At 34.8% G+C, this 16,306-nt stretch overlaps 1 protein-coding gene across 3 annotated transcripts in view; it reads right to left on the bottom strand.

Annotated features, from left to right (window-relative positions):
* Window positions 1–5,249: 5,249 nt before the first annotated feature.
* LOC138695065 (putative ankyrin repeat protein RF_0381) overlaps window positions 5,250–16,306 on the bottom strand; it is a 49,717-nt gene continuing 38,660 nt past the window's right edge. For all 3 annotated transcript variants that reach the window (XR_011331043.1, XR_011331042.1, XR_011331044.1), the window contains 2 exons: window positions 11,059–11,161; window positions 5,250–5,365 (listed from right to left, as the gene is read on the bottom strand). The gene's annotated coding sequence lies outside the window, so the exon portion shown is untranslated. The remainder of the gene's footprint in view (window positions 5,366–11,058; window positions 11,162–16,306) is intronic.

Raw genomic sequence — 16,306 nt, 5'->3', positions numbered from 1 at the left:
AATATGAGCAAAAAAAAAGAGAATGGGAAAACAAAAAAGGGAAGATGAGAAAAACGAGAGAAACAAAAGAACAAGGGGAACATAAAGCATAAAGAGGACAATGGGAATACAAGGAGATTGGGGGGGGGGAAATGGAGAGAACAAGGGGAACACAAGATGAAAAATAAAGTGAAGACAAAAATATCGAGGGAAAGACGAGGACAAGGGAAATATAAGAACAATGTGGAAGTCTAAACCGGAGAGAATATAAGGAGAACGAGGGAAAGACGAGGAAAACAAGGGAAGACAGATGGTAGATAGTCGCAGCAGTTGATAAAGCGTCGTAAAATAACGCACTAAAAAAATAAAAAGGGGAGGACGAGAACAAGGGGAATACAAGAACGAGGGACGTAAAATAACCCACTAAAAATTAAAAAAATAAAAAGGGGAAGACGAGAATAAGGGGAATCAAGAATGTGAGGAGCATAAAATAAACTACTAAAAAAATAAAAAAGGGAAGACGTGAACAATGGAAATACAAGAACAAGGGACGTAAAATAACCCACTAAAAAAATTTAAAATATAAAAAAGGGGAAGACGAGAACAAGGGATGTAAAATAACCCACTAAAAAAATTTAAAATATAAAAAAGGGGAAGACGAGAACAAGGGACGTAAAATAACCCACTAAAAAAATTTAAAATATAAAAAAGGGGAAGACGAGAACAAGGGATGTAAAATAACCCACTAAATTTTTTTTAAATGAAAAGGGGAAGACGAGAACGAGGGATGTAAAATAACCCACTAAAAATTTTTTTTAAATAAAAATGGGAATACAAGAACAAGGGATGTAAAATAACCACAATTTTTTTTTTTTAAATAAAAAGGGGAATACAAGAACGAGGGATGTAAAATAACCACAAAACATTTTTTTTAATAAAAAGGTGAATACAAGAATGAGGGATGTAAAATAACCACAAAAAATTTTTTTTCAATAAAAAGGGGAATACAAGAACGAGGGATGTAAAATAACCACAAAACATTTTTTTTTAATAAAAAGGGGAATACAAGAACGAGGGATGTAAAATAACCACAAAAATTTTTTTTAAATAAAAAGGGGAATACAAGAACGAGGGATGTAAAATAACCACAAAAAAAATTTTTTAATAAAAAGGGGAATACAAGAATGAGGGATGTAAAATAACCACAAAATTGTTTTTTTAAATAAAAAGGGAAATACAAGAACAAGGGATGTAAAATAACCACAATTTTTTTTTAAATAAAAAGGGGAATACAAGAACGAGGGATGTAAAATAACCACAAAACATTTTTTTTAATAAAAAGGGGAATACAAGAATGAGGGATGTAAAATAACCACAATTTTTTTTTTAAATAAAAAGGGGAATACAAGAACGAGGGATGTAAAATAACCACAAAACATTTTTTTAATAAAAAGGGGAATACAAGAACGAGGGATGTAAAATAACCACAAAAAAATTTTTTTTAAATAAAAAGGGGAATACAAGAACGAGGGATGTAAAATAACCACAAAAAAATTTTTTTAATAAAAAGGGGAATACAAGAATGAGGGATGTAAAATAACCACAAAATTGTTTTTTTAAATAAAAAGGGGAATACAAGAACGAGGGATGTAAAATAACCACAAAACATTTTTTTTAATAAAAAGGGGAATACAAGAATGAGGGATGTAAAATAACCACAAAATTTTTTTTTAAATAAAAAGGGGAATACAAGAACAAGGGATGTAAAATAACCACAATTTTTTTTTTAAATAAAAAGGGGAATATAAGAACGAGGGATGTAAAATAACCACAAAATTTGTTTAATAAAAAGGGGAATACAAGAACAAGGGATGTAAAATAACCACAAAACATTTTTTTAATAAAAAGGGGAATACAAGAACGAGGGATGTAAAATAACCACAAAACATTTTTTTTATTAAAAAGGGGAATACAAGAACGAGGGATGTAAAATAACCACAAAAAATTTTTTTTAAATAAAAAGGGGAATACAAGAACGAGGGATGTAAAATAACCACAAAAAATTTGTTTTAAATAAAAAGGGGAATACAAGAACGAGGGATGTAAAATAACCACAAAAAATTTGTTTTAAATAAAAAGGGGAATACAAGAATGAGGGACATAAAATAACCCACTAAAAAAAATTTTAAAAATTAAAAGGGGAAGACGAGAATAAGGGGAATCAAGAACAAGGAGCATAAAATAAACTACTAAAAAAATAATAAAAAAGGGAAGATGTGAGCAAGGGGAATACAAGAACGAGGGGAGTGGAATAACCCACTAAAAAAAAAGGGAATATGAGAAGGAGGGGTGTAAAATAACTTGCTAAAAAAAATAAAAAGGGGAATATAAGGACGAGGGGGCAAAATAACCCACTAAAAATTAAAAATGGGAAGACGAGAACAAGAATAATACAAGGACATTAAGCGTAAGATGAGGATAAGGAGAGTAGCAGGAGAAAAAGGGGAATACAACATGGACCAAGAGAATAAGAGGAATAAGGTAAACACTGTAATCTAATCCTATCTCTGCTAACCCCTCAGATATATTCCAAGTGGAAACATTTTGACATGTATAGATACACAAAACCTGGCATTTGTTTACAGCATGACAATACTTTGTTTATACTTCGTACGAGATAAATGGACAAATGGAGTTACGCAACAATAGACCAACCAACAATTAAAAAAAAACGGAAACATTTGTACAAATCTGTTGTTGGTTGAATTATTTAACTAAAAAAAATCAAGAATGTGATATCTGCATTTTGCTATTTATAAATAAAATTTGTTTATTGCATAAAATTTATTTATTTTGCTTTGCATTATTGGTCTGTTAAGTCGACAGTGTTTTTTCATTATTATTTATGCTATTTTTTTTTAAATAGTATGAATGTTACAATACATCTTGCATAAAGTGTGTATTAAAGACCAGATTTATTTCAATGGTCATGTCTCGAAAACATGTTTTTGGTGGTTGGTCTCTTATTCCATAAATTCATCCAAATATGACGACATAAATGCATGGTACATATCCTGCCTATACAAAATGCAACATAGACCCTTAATTACAGTTATGCCACAATTGATGGAAAATCGTCAGTTTCTTCACTATAGCTCGACAACTCTAAGCAAAAATCCTGTAAAATACGTCTAATTCTGGTCTTTCCCTCTTCCTGTATAATGTAAGGGTGAGTGTAGGTTCACAGCCAACAGAAGAGACCATACCACAATTACAGATTCATTTTTGTCTTGACTGTTGGGTAGGAAGGTTCCATAACACTAGCACTGCAGCAATTAGTTGACTCTTGATTTTCTCCTAGTATATTTGATCAATTAAGTAGACCCGATGGTATAATGTGCCTGAAAGCTGATTTAATTGTAGCTAAATTGTATTTTCTTGCACCTGTGCATTTAATGATGTTGAAATTCCAAAATTATATTAACCTGTGGTTGCCCTGCGTAGTGCAGTCAGTATAATGCTGGCCTTCTGTACCTGAGGTTGCGGGTTTGATCCTGGCCCAGGTGGATGGCATTTACGTGTGATTAAATGTGACAGGCTCATGTCAGCTGATTTACTGGTGTGTAAAAACTCCTGAGACAAAATTCTGGCACACTGGTGATGTTGATATAAACCTTAGCATTTGCGAGTGTTGTTAAATAAAACAACTTTAAACTTTATTAGCCTGTGTACTATAGTCCCGTTGCTCTAATTTCCGGCAGCCAATTGTGTTGCTGGTTGGGTACATTTAAATGTGTGTGTCTTGTGATTTGCTGATTCATTCCTTAAAGCTCTATAAATATATAATATAATCGCCCGCCATTTTGTTGATGTTTGCAGAAAGCACAAGAAGACATTATTTGCTGCTCAATTATTTGCTGAATTACAGTGTGTTTGATTTATCATAGGAGCTACGACATGATAATATTTAATGGTGTGGCAAATAGATTCTTTGTATGGTAGCTTGGCAAGGTAAGAACAAAAATGGCGAATGATACTACCTACCTAGACTTTATAGAGCCTTCACTTTCTAAGATGTAAGCAAAGAGGTGGAGTCATGCCAGGAATAACAGCATCGGGACTATAATTGTAACACTGTACGCCTCTGTTTTCCTAACAATTAGTGCTGGAGATGATGAAGCAAGGATTTTATTTCAATTTGTCGAGCTATAGTGTTTCCCAGAAGATGAATGCTAGAGGTGTAGTTTATACTTCCTATTAATAGGTGAGTGTTCTAAAAATGCTTTAATTTCAAGGGCAGATGTGCAATTTGTTGCACAAAGATAGTAGTAAATTTTTCTTAATTCCATTTTCCCTAAATTTTTCTCTACAAAATTCGCCTTCAGGAGCCTGAAAGTTACAAATTCCATTATGTGATCTCTATTTTTGCACTGTGAAATGAATGGCAGGAACAAGTTTATCAGTTTCTGTACTCTTTCTTTGCAGATTCACATTGGAAGACTGTTGTGTGTAAGCAAGATTCTGCTTGAAGTGTTAACAGCAACTTTACATTGAAGACTACTTCACAGGAGTTCAACAAAGATGTGACTTTTTTTTCCCCCATAAGTGCTATAGATGGACAGTAAATATAAATGAAAGTACTTAATTTTTTGTAAATTTAATCTATTGTAGGATGAATATGTTTTAAGAGTAATAAATTGTGATTGTAAGGACTGCATTTTATTTGTGGACTACAATACAACCCCTACTAACCCCCCCTCTAACAAATTTTAAATTTTCCCGCCAAAAAAGATAGTATATATTCACTCCTTCCGCCTTTTATACTAGCAGTGGATGTGCTGGAGGCAGAGTTGTGGTTATAAATGAATTCATTTGTTTTTAAAGTCCTCTATTTATAGGCTACACTAGAGAAATCTGGTGTACAAACTGTATACTATATTAGGCTGAGCATATTATATTTTCTACTAAGTTCTGGATTGTAAGATATCAGTTAATCTTACAATCCAGAACTTAGTAGAAAATATAATATGCTCAGCCTAATATAGTATACAGTTTGTACACCAGATTTCTCTAGTGTAGCCTATAAATAGAGGACTTTAAAAACAAATGAATTCATTTATAACCACAACTCTGCCTCCAGCACATTCACTGCCACTATAAAAGGGGGGTATAGCTGATATATACTATCTTTTTTGGCGGGAAAATTTTTTCAAACGAAAAGGGATTCCTTTAGGAGAGGTGGCAGTTCCAGGAGAAACATAAGACATATATTCCTTCATTAAAATGTTTACTAAGTACGAAAATTCATGTTACAAAGATACAATTTCATTGATTTCTTATCAAATTCTCAGCTTTTTGAAGGTATTCCATGCACCATCACATATTCCTGTAACAGAATTTAATTTAACTATTACTACATAAACAAGCTCTATCCAATTCCTACATTATAACACTAAAAATGCAGATAAAATGTATTGCAGTCATTTGATAACTTTATACACTGTTACATTACTAACACAAAAAAGCATATTCCTTTAATATTTAAAAACAGTGAGTCACAACAAATGTTTCTGACAGCCAACCAGCTGCAGGTCCACCCCACTTCACCACCACCATGTCATATTAATCAATTTATTGGTAACAAGTTATCAAAATTGGACATTCCTGTTTTAAAACTAGCCACTAAAGATAATGATTCGACTATTCTCTCCCCTTATCTGCATAGATGGTCAATCTTCTAATGTTTTGCTTATTCTGTCACTCATCAATGGTATCCTTCACATGTTAGCTCCTACTGTGTACGTGCCAAAGGAAAAAGATCGTGATCACCAGGTGAAAGCTACATGATTGATGAATCGTCCCTCAAAACTAACATCTTGTGCTTTTCAATGATTACATAATATTTAACATACCGAAAGTGTATACATTTTGAAAACACATGGAAAACGAAATCATGTCGCAGAACAGAAAATTTTAGACGTAAATTTTCTGGTCACTCAGCACCATGTACAAAAAATAGATTTAATGGAACATGTATTGTGAATCTGATGTCACTTATCTCACATAAAGGACAACTTTTCCAGCAGCTACTATATGGAGGGACAGTACTGGATATTAATAATATAACACAGCATGTAATTTTTAATCTAGCAAAGCACTGTGAGCTTGCAAGTGGTGGCAGTAGTTGGTGTAACCCCCTGCTCGTCATCCAACAGAAACACCCGGGGCTATTCCATATGAAATCGATCAGTAAAAAACCTCGCATTTTTTTATACTCTAATTTTTTCCCTACTTATACAAGGTGCTGAGGGGAGTGCATTTTCAAAAATATACTATCGAAAGTCAAACGGTTTTCGTATTATTGAGCGACAAATTTAGCGTATTTTATAAAAACAAGCCTCTTTCAGCACTCTGGAACCATTTACTGCAGAACACTGAACAGGAGCTCATTTTGAAGCTGACATTTGGTAGGTTATGTTAAGAAGTAATCTTATTTTTATTGTCCACAGAGAGACAGATAATCTGATTTTACTTACTTTTAGGCCATTTGTAAAAATTTTAAAAAATATTGAGAAAAAACCTTGCATTATTAAGAGGGATTCAGCATTGTCTGCTTAGTGGTACAGCAATAAGTTTCGAGGGTATTAAATAGATTATTTTCACACACCTAGACTTGAACGGCGCAGTACCGCACGCACTGGCCAAGAGCTGAAGATAAGCGAGCATTGGGCGTCATTTTACTCCTGTGTTTATGAAAACCTGTGATAAAGCTAGCACAGCCATGCGCTGCTAGACGACACATCACGTGTTTGTCTCCTGGCCTTGCTTACCTCGGCTAGCTCCCGTCTCACAGTCAGCTGGTTAGTTCACGCGCGTACTATTTATTTTCTTTATTTGATATTTTCAATACTTTCTTATCAACATACCATCAGTAAAAAATATGTGTTTATTTGTACTTTCAATGCGTAATCTAACTATATATTTTTTAAATATTTTTTCCTAGCCAAAGGTGTCTTAATGAGGAAAAATCTAAATTTCTCCATTTCCATAAAAAAGTAAGAAAATCTGTTTATATGTCAATATAAACTTTAATTTCTCAGCATCAAAATAAACCATGATTTTGATCATTGGGTGAAAGGGTTTCGGAGCTACAACAGTTTAAAGTTGCTAATTTTATGAAAAATACGATAAATTTAAATATTTTAAATTTAAACACTATGAAGTTCTGATGCCTCAAACTTTGCACAAAGCATTGTATCACAGTTCTCTACGTACAAAAAAAAAGTTTCATTATATTTAGAAATTGTAAGGTCAATTTTCTCTATATTTCGGTCGATTTCAGATGGAATAGCTCACCAGGAACATTTGCTGGGACTTACTGTCATTATTACAGTGAAATCTCGATCCATTATTTTTAGGGGAACAGAAAATCAATGCATTTAAATTTAGCAATTATCTTAAATAATGTAAAATCATAATGGATGTCTCATAACATTTTATTCTTGTTTGTAAGCTTGGAATAAAAGAGTCTTTTGTTTGTTTAAATAGGGTATAAAATGAGCTGAATATTGATCACACTAAAGGCACTTTTATTGGAACACTATGTACCCTATTTCTTGCAGAAAAAGTTTGTGATTAGCTTTCGCTTCATGCACATTTTACCCCTGAATTCTATAGTGAATTTCAGATAAGACCACCAGCATCACACATTAGGCCTATATCATATGGCATGAAAATAATGCAGAGACTTGTCCAGCTCTTTAGTAACCCTACAAAGATAGTTCTCCTGTACGTGTCTACGCATATAAACATGTACTGAACAGAAACACTTGCCACTGTGAAGATAGGACTTGTTTAGAGTCTGTGTTGAATCACATTACTTATCAAGGCGGCATAATACATTTTGCATTTCTCCACAAAGTCTGACAGTCTTGGGATCGCAATCTTCTTGTTTCAAAAAGCAAGAAGTTCACTCTTTCGGAGTAAAAGAAAACTACTTTGATTTCTCAATGATCGATGCAATAAAACGACAGTTCAAGGAACAACGGAACCAGTAAAAATAGCATTATTTATTTATATGGGACTATTTCCAGGACAAAAAAAAAGGACGAAAGAGATGGGAAGATTATAATGGAAACGATGCATCGAGATTCCACTGTATACAAAGTTCTGATAAATTATACTGTAGTCTCCATTTTACACAGTGTTTATACACCATTAAATCACCACAAAAAGGAAGAAAATTGTATGGTGTAAAATATCAACAGATGGTTCGCTTGAGAATCAAAGTTACTACTTTTTCATGTTTTCTGATCCATGTGGTCTCTGTCATAGTTGTTTCCTTGTTTTTGTCATGATTCTTTTCATGGTCCTTGTTGTCGACTTGTCCTGATACTTTTTGGTTTGTCATGGTTTTTATTGTGGTCTTAGTCCTTATCCTAATCTCTGTTGTTTCTGTCAATTTTTATCATGGGAATGGTCTCTATCCTGATCCTCGTCTTTGTCAAGTTTTCATCGTGGTTATCATCCTTATCCTGATCCTGATCCTTACTGTAAAGATTTTTATTGTAGTCATAGTCCTTATCCCGATCTTTGTTTCTGTCATGGATTTTATTGTAGACATGATCATTGTCGTCTTTGTCATTGTTTTATCGTGGTCATCATCCTTATCCGAACCTTGCCTTTGTCACGATTTTTATCAGTCACAGTCCTCATCCTCATTGTCTTTGTCACGATTTTTATTGTAGTCATAGTCCTTATCCCGATCTTTGTTTCTGTCATGGATTTTATTGTAGACATAATCCTTGTCGACTTTGTCATGGTTTTTTATCCTGGTGATGGTCTTTTTCCTGATCCTTGTTATCTTTGTCACGATTTTTATCTTAGTCCTTATCCTAACCCTTGTTTTTGTCATGGCTTTTATCGTGGTCATGGTCTTTATCCTGATCCTTGTCTTTGTCACGATTTTCATCATAATCATAGTTCTTATCCTAACTCTTGTTGTCTTTGTCATGGTTTTTTAACGTGGTCATCGTCTTTATCCCTATCCTTGTTATCTTTGTCACGATTTTTATCGTAGTCATAGTCCTTATCCTGACCCTTGCTTTTGTCATGGTTTTTATCGTGGTCTTGTTCTTTATCCTAATGCTTGTTATCTTTGTCACGATTTTTATCATAGTCATAGTCCTTATCCTGTCCCTTGTTGTCATTGCCATTTTTATTGTGGTCATGGTCTTTATCCTGGTGCCTTTGTCACGATTTTTATCTTAGTCCGTCCTTATCCTGACCCTTGTTTTTGTCATGGTTTTCATTCATGGTCATGGTCTTTATCCTGATTCTTGTTGTCATTGCCATGGTTTTTATTGTGGTCTTGTTCTTTATCCTAATGCTTGTTATCTTTGTAACGATTTTTATCATAGTCATAGTCCTTATCCTGACCCTTCCCTTTGTCATGGTTTTCGTCATGGTCATGGTCTTTATCCTGATCCTTGTCATTGCCATGGTTTTTATCGTGGTCATGATCTTTATTCTGGTGCCTTTGTCACTTTTTATCTTAGTCTGTTCTTATCCTAACCCTTGTTTTTGTCATGGTTATTATCGTGGTCATGGTCTTTATCCTGGTCCTTGTCTTTCTCATGTTTTTTATCACGGTCATGGTCTTTATCCTGACTCTTGTTGTCTCTGTCACGATTTTTATCGCAGTCATAGTCCTTATCCTGACGCTTGTTTTTGTCATGGTTTTTTATCGTGGTCTTGTTCTTTATCCTAATGCTTGTTATCTTTGTCACGATTTTTATCATAGTCGTAGTCCTTATCCTGATCCTTGTTGTCATGGTTTTTATAGTGGTCATGGTCTTTATAGTGGACTTTATGTTGTCAGCAAACAGCTGGATACATTAAGAAGATTGACTGATGGTCTTTATCCTGGTGTTTTTGTCACGATTTTTATCTTAGTCCTTATCCTGACCCTTGTTGTTTTTGTCATGGTTTTATCCTGATTTTCGTTGTGTTTGTCATGGTTTTTATCGTGGTCATAGTCTTTATCCTGACTCTTGTTGTCTTTGTCACGATTTTTATCGTAGTCATAGTCCTTATCCTGAGCCTTGTCTTTGTGACGGTTTTTTATATTGGTCATGGTCTTTATCCTGATTCTAGTTGTCTTTGTCACGATTTTTATCATAGTTATAGTCCTGACCCTTCTTGTCTTCCTCATGGCTTTTTACTGTGGTCATGATCTTTATCCTGATCCTTGTTGTCATTGTCATGGTTTTTATCGTGGTCACGGTCTTTATCCTGGTGTCTTTGTCACGATGTTTATCTTAGTCCTTATCCTGACCCTTGTATTTATCATGGTCATGGTCTTTATCCTGATCCTTGTTGTCTTTGTCACGGTTTTTATCGTGGTCATGGTCCTTGTTATGGTCTATGTCATAATCCTTGTCATGGTTTTTGTTTTGGTCCTTCTCGCCTGTCATGGTCCTTATCAGGATCCTTGTCATGATGCTTGTCATATGATGTCGTGATCCTTATCGCTGTCCTTGTCATGGTCCTTGTTTTTGTCATAGTTCTACAACTGTCATTTCAAAATAATAATGTTTTTCCCACTTAGCAAGTGACTTTTGTGTCACACGGTACCTTCCAAGTGCAAGCACAGAAAACTGAGACTTCAATATACTAGTAATAGACAAATGATAAGTGGTAACATTTTGCAATGATGTGTATTCTGAGGTAGTGTTGCAATAAGAGTGTCGCTGAATGAAAATACGCAGGTGTGGCTAAATGTCTACATCAATACCTTCTCTGGTTGCTGAGTTACAACTGCCAGAATGGCACAAAGCATGGTCATTTTATCTCGAATTCGACTGCATTCCTCTCTTATTTATCACACCTGCATGACTCCGATAAGTCACTCATCATAAAATGCGTATGTTCTCGCCCTACCACGTGATACTACAGCCACCCTTCTCAAACTACTACATGACGAGCTGACTATTATATTTATCCTATCTACCTACAGTATATTGATTTTTATTTATCTATTTCACTATTCTAATTCATTTGATAACAATGTGTTCCAACCTTAAGCTATATCCTTGTTGAAAGTCCTTTACTTCTTTGTAGCAGTCCTGCTCATCAGTCTCAGCAAAAGCTGTGGTCCTCTCTTGGCCCTTGGAGAAATGATCTGCAAGAAAAGTCGAGAGAGTGTCAACTCAATGTTAAATCAAATAAAATACTCTATTTTAAAACTGAACACCTGAATTGACAAACATCCCAAGTCCAAAATTTACCGAATTTGACTTTTGATATATGTTATGTTTTGCATAAGCTACCATCCTGCAAAAAGGAATATTCCAAATCTGACTCTAAGCCATGTTTTGAACCATGAAAAAATTTCAAAATTATATACACATAGATATATATTGCGACTAAGAAGGACGTGAATGCCTATTCTCATATATATATATATATATATATATATATATATATATATACACACACACAGGATGAACTGCAAGTAGTCACTAATTTCAGGGGGTTATTCTTTGAGATGTTTCAAACAAGTAAGTCCAATATGATTTTGCTCCTTTTTGCTTCCATTTCGAGATAAAAATTGTTCTATATGAAACATTTCATAGCATGTTTTGGGGAAGCCATTGATTGAATTCCCAATATGGTCGGTCAATTTAAGAGAGCAGTAGCCTATATTATAATAAATTATAGAAAAAATTTTAGTTTTGTCCTTTAAATATACAGATATACTAGTACCCATGATTCAACAATAACGTGAATGTTTTTAGTCAATAAAAAGTGTTTTTAATTCAATAACACCACAGTATTTTTTTTTTTTTTTTAGTTATTATTCACGTTAAGGTTCCACACTAACACTGATTCCCCTCTCCTTCTGCTAAAATCATGCAACTTGGCCTTGCTTGCTCGCACATGCCCCCGTTATATGGAAGCTGATCACAGAAAATAGACACAACCAATTGTTGCCATTTTAACTTCAATTTATAATGGTTGCATCTTACATTTTCACGCGAATATGGTGTTCACTTAAATCGGCTACAACTTGCCATTTTCATCTTTGAAAAATATTGCAGTGCAAGAGGTCAGATGACTTTATTGTCAAACGCCTGGCATTATAAAACAACATTTTCACGCGAAAGAAAAAGGCATTAAAAATGCGACGATTATGCGATGAAATATGGTATCTCAAGATCTAATGGAGTTACAATTACTTGGGCTTAAAACACTTGCGGCGTCATGCATTATTCATCGAGTCCAAATTGACCAACTCAAGTAAATTTGGGCTCAATCGACAATTCATAATGCCTCGGAGTGCTATAGGCATATATACAGTATCATAGCTCCATTAGGTCTCGAGTTTAAGTAAAAGGTGAACAGATTATACCAATTATTTTAATGTAAAAACTAATAAAACTGAATTAATAGACTGTCTTTTTTTATGTATTACTGTAGAAAAGACCTGGAAATTGACATAACCTACATGATTATACAAGGATAGAGTGATACAATTATGAAAGAAAGATGCGTGTTTTTTTTTAAATTTTGTGTTTGGTGTGACTGTAAACATAGGAAATTCTTTAAAACTTTGTGGGATTTTGTGCAAGTTTCTCATTTTACATACATGTATGATGAAATGAAACAAAATAAATAAAACAGTGAAAGACGATTCTCGACAGTTCTGTAATGATAACTAAGATGGGTCTTGGTAGAAAAACGAAAAAGCTAGACAAAAAATTTTTAAACGACAACATGCGACTTTGAAGAATTCAAATATGCTTATCCTAAACGAGAAAGATATTCCATTTCACTAATGGCCTTGGTACAAAAAATTATGGAAGTACTGTATCAGTAATAGATATGTGGCACTGGGAAAAACCAAGTTGTTTACCTCTAAATTTACATGAAGGTTCTTTATCAGATGTAAAAGTTAATAGCAAAAAGGCCTCTCATATTCGTTCAGCAAAGTTAATAATCTGGAATGAAGCATCTATGGCTAATATTCATGTGTCAATGTGTATAAATCGTCTGCTCAAGAATATAATGAATAATGATGTGCCATTTGGCAGAAAAATTATAGTTTTTGGAGGCGACTTCAGACAGGTATTACCTATTGTGCCTCATGGATCAAGAGCAACCATTGTCCAAAATCCCATATGGTTCTATCCTTTGTGGCCAATATTCAAAATATTTAAATTCAGTAAAAAATATGTGAGCGAAGTCAAAGAAATGTGACTTTGCCAACTTCTTGCTACAAATTAATAATAGCGAATACTCCCATGTCGATCACGAAAAACCAGACTTGGTCGATTTACCAATCTCCATAATTTCTAAAATATGTCGAAATGAAGTAGTCACAATGAAATATGCAGTCTACTCTGGAAAATATTTATAAATCATGGTTTATTTAACGACACTCGCAACTGCAGAGGTTATATCAGCGTCGCCGGATGTGCTGGAATTTTGTCCCACAGGAGTTCTTTTACATGCCAGTAAATCTACTGACATGAGTCTGTCGCATTTAAACATTTAAATGCCATCGACTTCGGCCGGAATCGAACCCGCAACCTCGAGCATAGAAGGCCAGCGCTATACCAACTACACTACCAAGGGCAACTCAACTCATGATATAGTGAACATTTGGCTAGTGAACCTAAATCATTGGTCCCAACCCGCATACATTCAAAAGTACATTAATATTTCCGTTTATAGTGAACCCTCGCTTCGGTTATAGTGAACCTTGTATCCTGACAAATTCTTATTTGAAGTCAGATCTTCTTGTAAAAAATTGAAAGAATGTGTTGAGAACAACATTCTAAGTTTCTTACTCCTTTAGTCAAAGGACAAAGGTAGGATTAGTGATTCCTAGACAATGAACTGTACTGTAAATCCAGGCAACACATGACGACAACCTTGCCTCACTCCACCGTCAAAGGGTTGTCATTCTGTTCTCAGGCACTTTACTCTATTGTTATTTCTAATCCTCCACTGTCAAAGGGTTGCCTTTTGTTCTCAGAAACATTTTATTATGACAGCATCGAAACAACAGAAAATGAAATATTAATTTAATATGAATACTCCCCTTCATACAGACCTCAACTGGATTGGACAACGTAGGACCAATCAGATGCCAGAAGGAGAACCTACGACCTATACTTAGGAACGAGAAACCAGGTCTCCACATGCAAGCAGTGCCTCCCCCTTCATCCGGACATCAGGCACAGTATCAAGGTCACTCTTTCGGACCTTATGAGGGCCAGTATTTAATATGAATACTCCCCTTCAAACAGACCTCAATCGGATTGGACAACAAAGGACCAATCAGATGCCAGAAGGAGAACCTACGACCTATCACCGCAAGTATGCCCCCATCGATACTATATATATATATATATATATACCAGCTTGCAGACTATTTCCTTATCCAACAACTGCTCTGAAGATGACCACAACACAGCGGTCGAAATGTCAGCCACCAACACCAAGACAACGCGGTAGAAGCCCTGAAGCTTATCCACACACCAGAAAATGAAATTGCCTTCTTTTATTAAAATGGGATGGACATTATGTCCAGAGCATAAATGAAGGTAAGATTCCGATGCCCTTCAAACTCCAATCAACCTCTCCCAGTTTCATTAAGTGACCTACAAAATCCCAAGGCTGAGTATGCAGTCACATCAAAACAGCATTTGTCATTTCTACCTGATCGTCTGTTTCTAGTGTTCCAACAGTGAATGTACTGTATAAAAATGTTGAAGCGTAAAGTGGTTTCTTTGGAAGATAAGGCGAATATTTTTAGTGACACTGAACGTGTATTTCGCAAGCGGACGTGGGTCGACAGCATAGTTGAAGGAAATCAACTGTGAGTAACAGTATAATCCATTCCACAAAAATGAAATGTTTTATTTTCTTGTTCACAATTTAACATTTCTGTCATTTAAGGTTAGGGAAGAGACACTTCAGATATAGTGAACGAAACATGCAAGTCTGCAGAGGTTCACTATATCCAGAGTTGACTGCATCATGTTAAAAAAAAATAGCTAATTAAGCACTAAAAATGAACATTGTAACGAAATCAATGGCATAGTTTTATACCTTATTCCAAGAGCATCGAGAAGTTATATCACTCTAAATAATTTAATTACTGAAGATGAAGCGAACATGTGTAGTTTCAAACTGAATTCTTACATATACTGTTTTCGCTGTAAGAGAAATCCTAATGTACGTAAACATAAGCATGTTGCTGTCATACCCGTGATTGGCTCCCAGTCGAAACACATGACGCAGGAAAATATAGTTCGTATTTGGAAACCACACTCTTGTATTATTTGAAAATAAAACATTGAATTCTAGTTGTTAAATACGATGAAACATTTAACTTTACTCATATGTAAAACGCTATGTAAAAGAAAAGCTACTTTTATATTTTGTTATATACTATGAACGCAGATGAATACCAACAGCAATACCAAGGTAGTCTGTTCTTGTAACAAGCTGGCGTCACTTGAGCTCGTAGTTGTTCACGTAAGCACGTGGTACTGAAGTATGACTTTTGCATCCTCAACTGTCCATTGTGAAGACAAGACTTAAAAATAATTTAATTACAGTAATTATAAAGTAAATGTTTCCTAAGCAAACGAATGCATAGTAGTGAGGTTAGGCCTACTTGACGAGTAACGGGAAATGTTTAACATGAAACAGAATGTACAACAGTAGGCGGGAACACGTACTGAGAATCTATGGCGCCAAACAGTGGCCAATGAAGCCTCACTTCAGTCACATGCTATTGTTTACATTAGGATTTTTCTTACAGCGAAAAGATTATAGTTTAGGTATGACTGGACTGCCATTTCAATTTTGCAATTGAAAGAAGGCTCTATTGTGATGTAATAGAGAAATCTTAATGTTTTGCAAGGCCTATTAAATATCACTCAACTTACAGTTTGGAATATGTATGATAACTGTTTAGGTCTGGGCATTATTACTGGTTTTTGCGATGTACCAAAGTACATATGATATTTCAGTGTAGGAATTCTCATAATGAGTGCACCTCTGCACATTGGACATTGTGCCACTGTCACACATCTGTGACACAGTGCATGAGGGTTGGCCACAAAAGAGAAACTTAGAGGTGGAGCTTAAACTGAGAGGATTCAAACTGGCACCAGAATTGGAATCCGGTGTGGCTTAGTGGATAGAGCGTCAGAACGTAGAGCTGAAAACCTGGGTTCGAATCCTGGTGTGAGAGAGAATTTTTCTCCGCTCCACTAATCCTTCATCATTATTACTCGTGTATATGTTG

The sequence above is a fragment of the Periplaneta americana genome, chromosome 2 (genome assembly GCF_040183065.1).
Source record: "Periplaneta americana isolate PAMFEO1 chromosome 2, P.americana_PAMFEO1_priV1, whole genome shotgun sequence".
Classification (NCBI taxonomy): Eukaryota; Metazoa; Arthropoda; class Insecta; order Blattodea; family Blattidae; genus Periplaneta; species Periplaneta americana.
The sequence above is the reverse complement of the archived record's forward strand: the minus strand, read 5'-3'. Positions and strand labels throughout refer to the sequence as shown.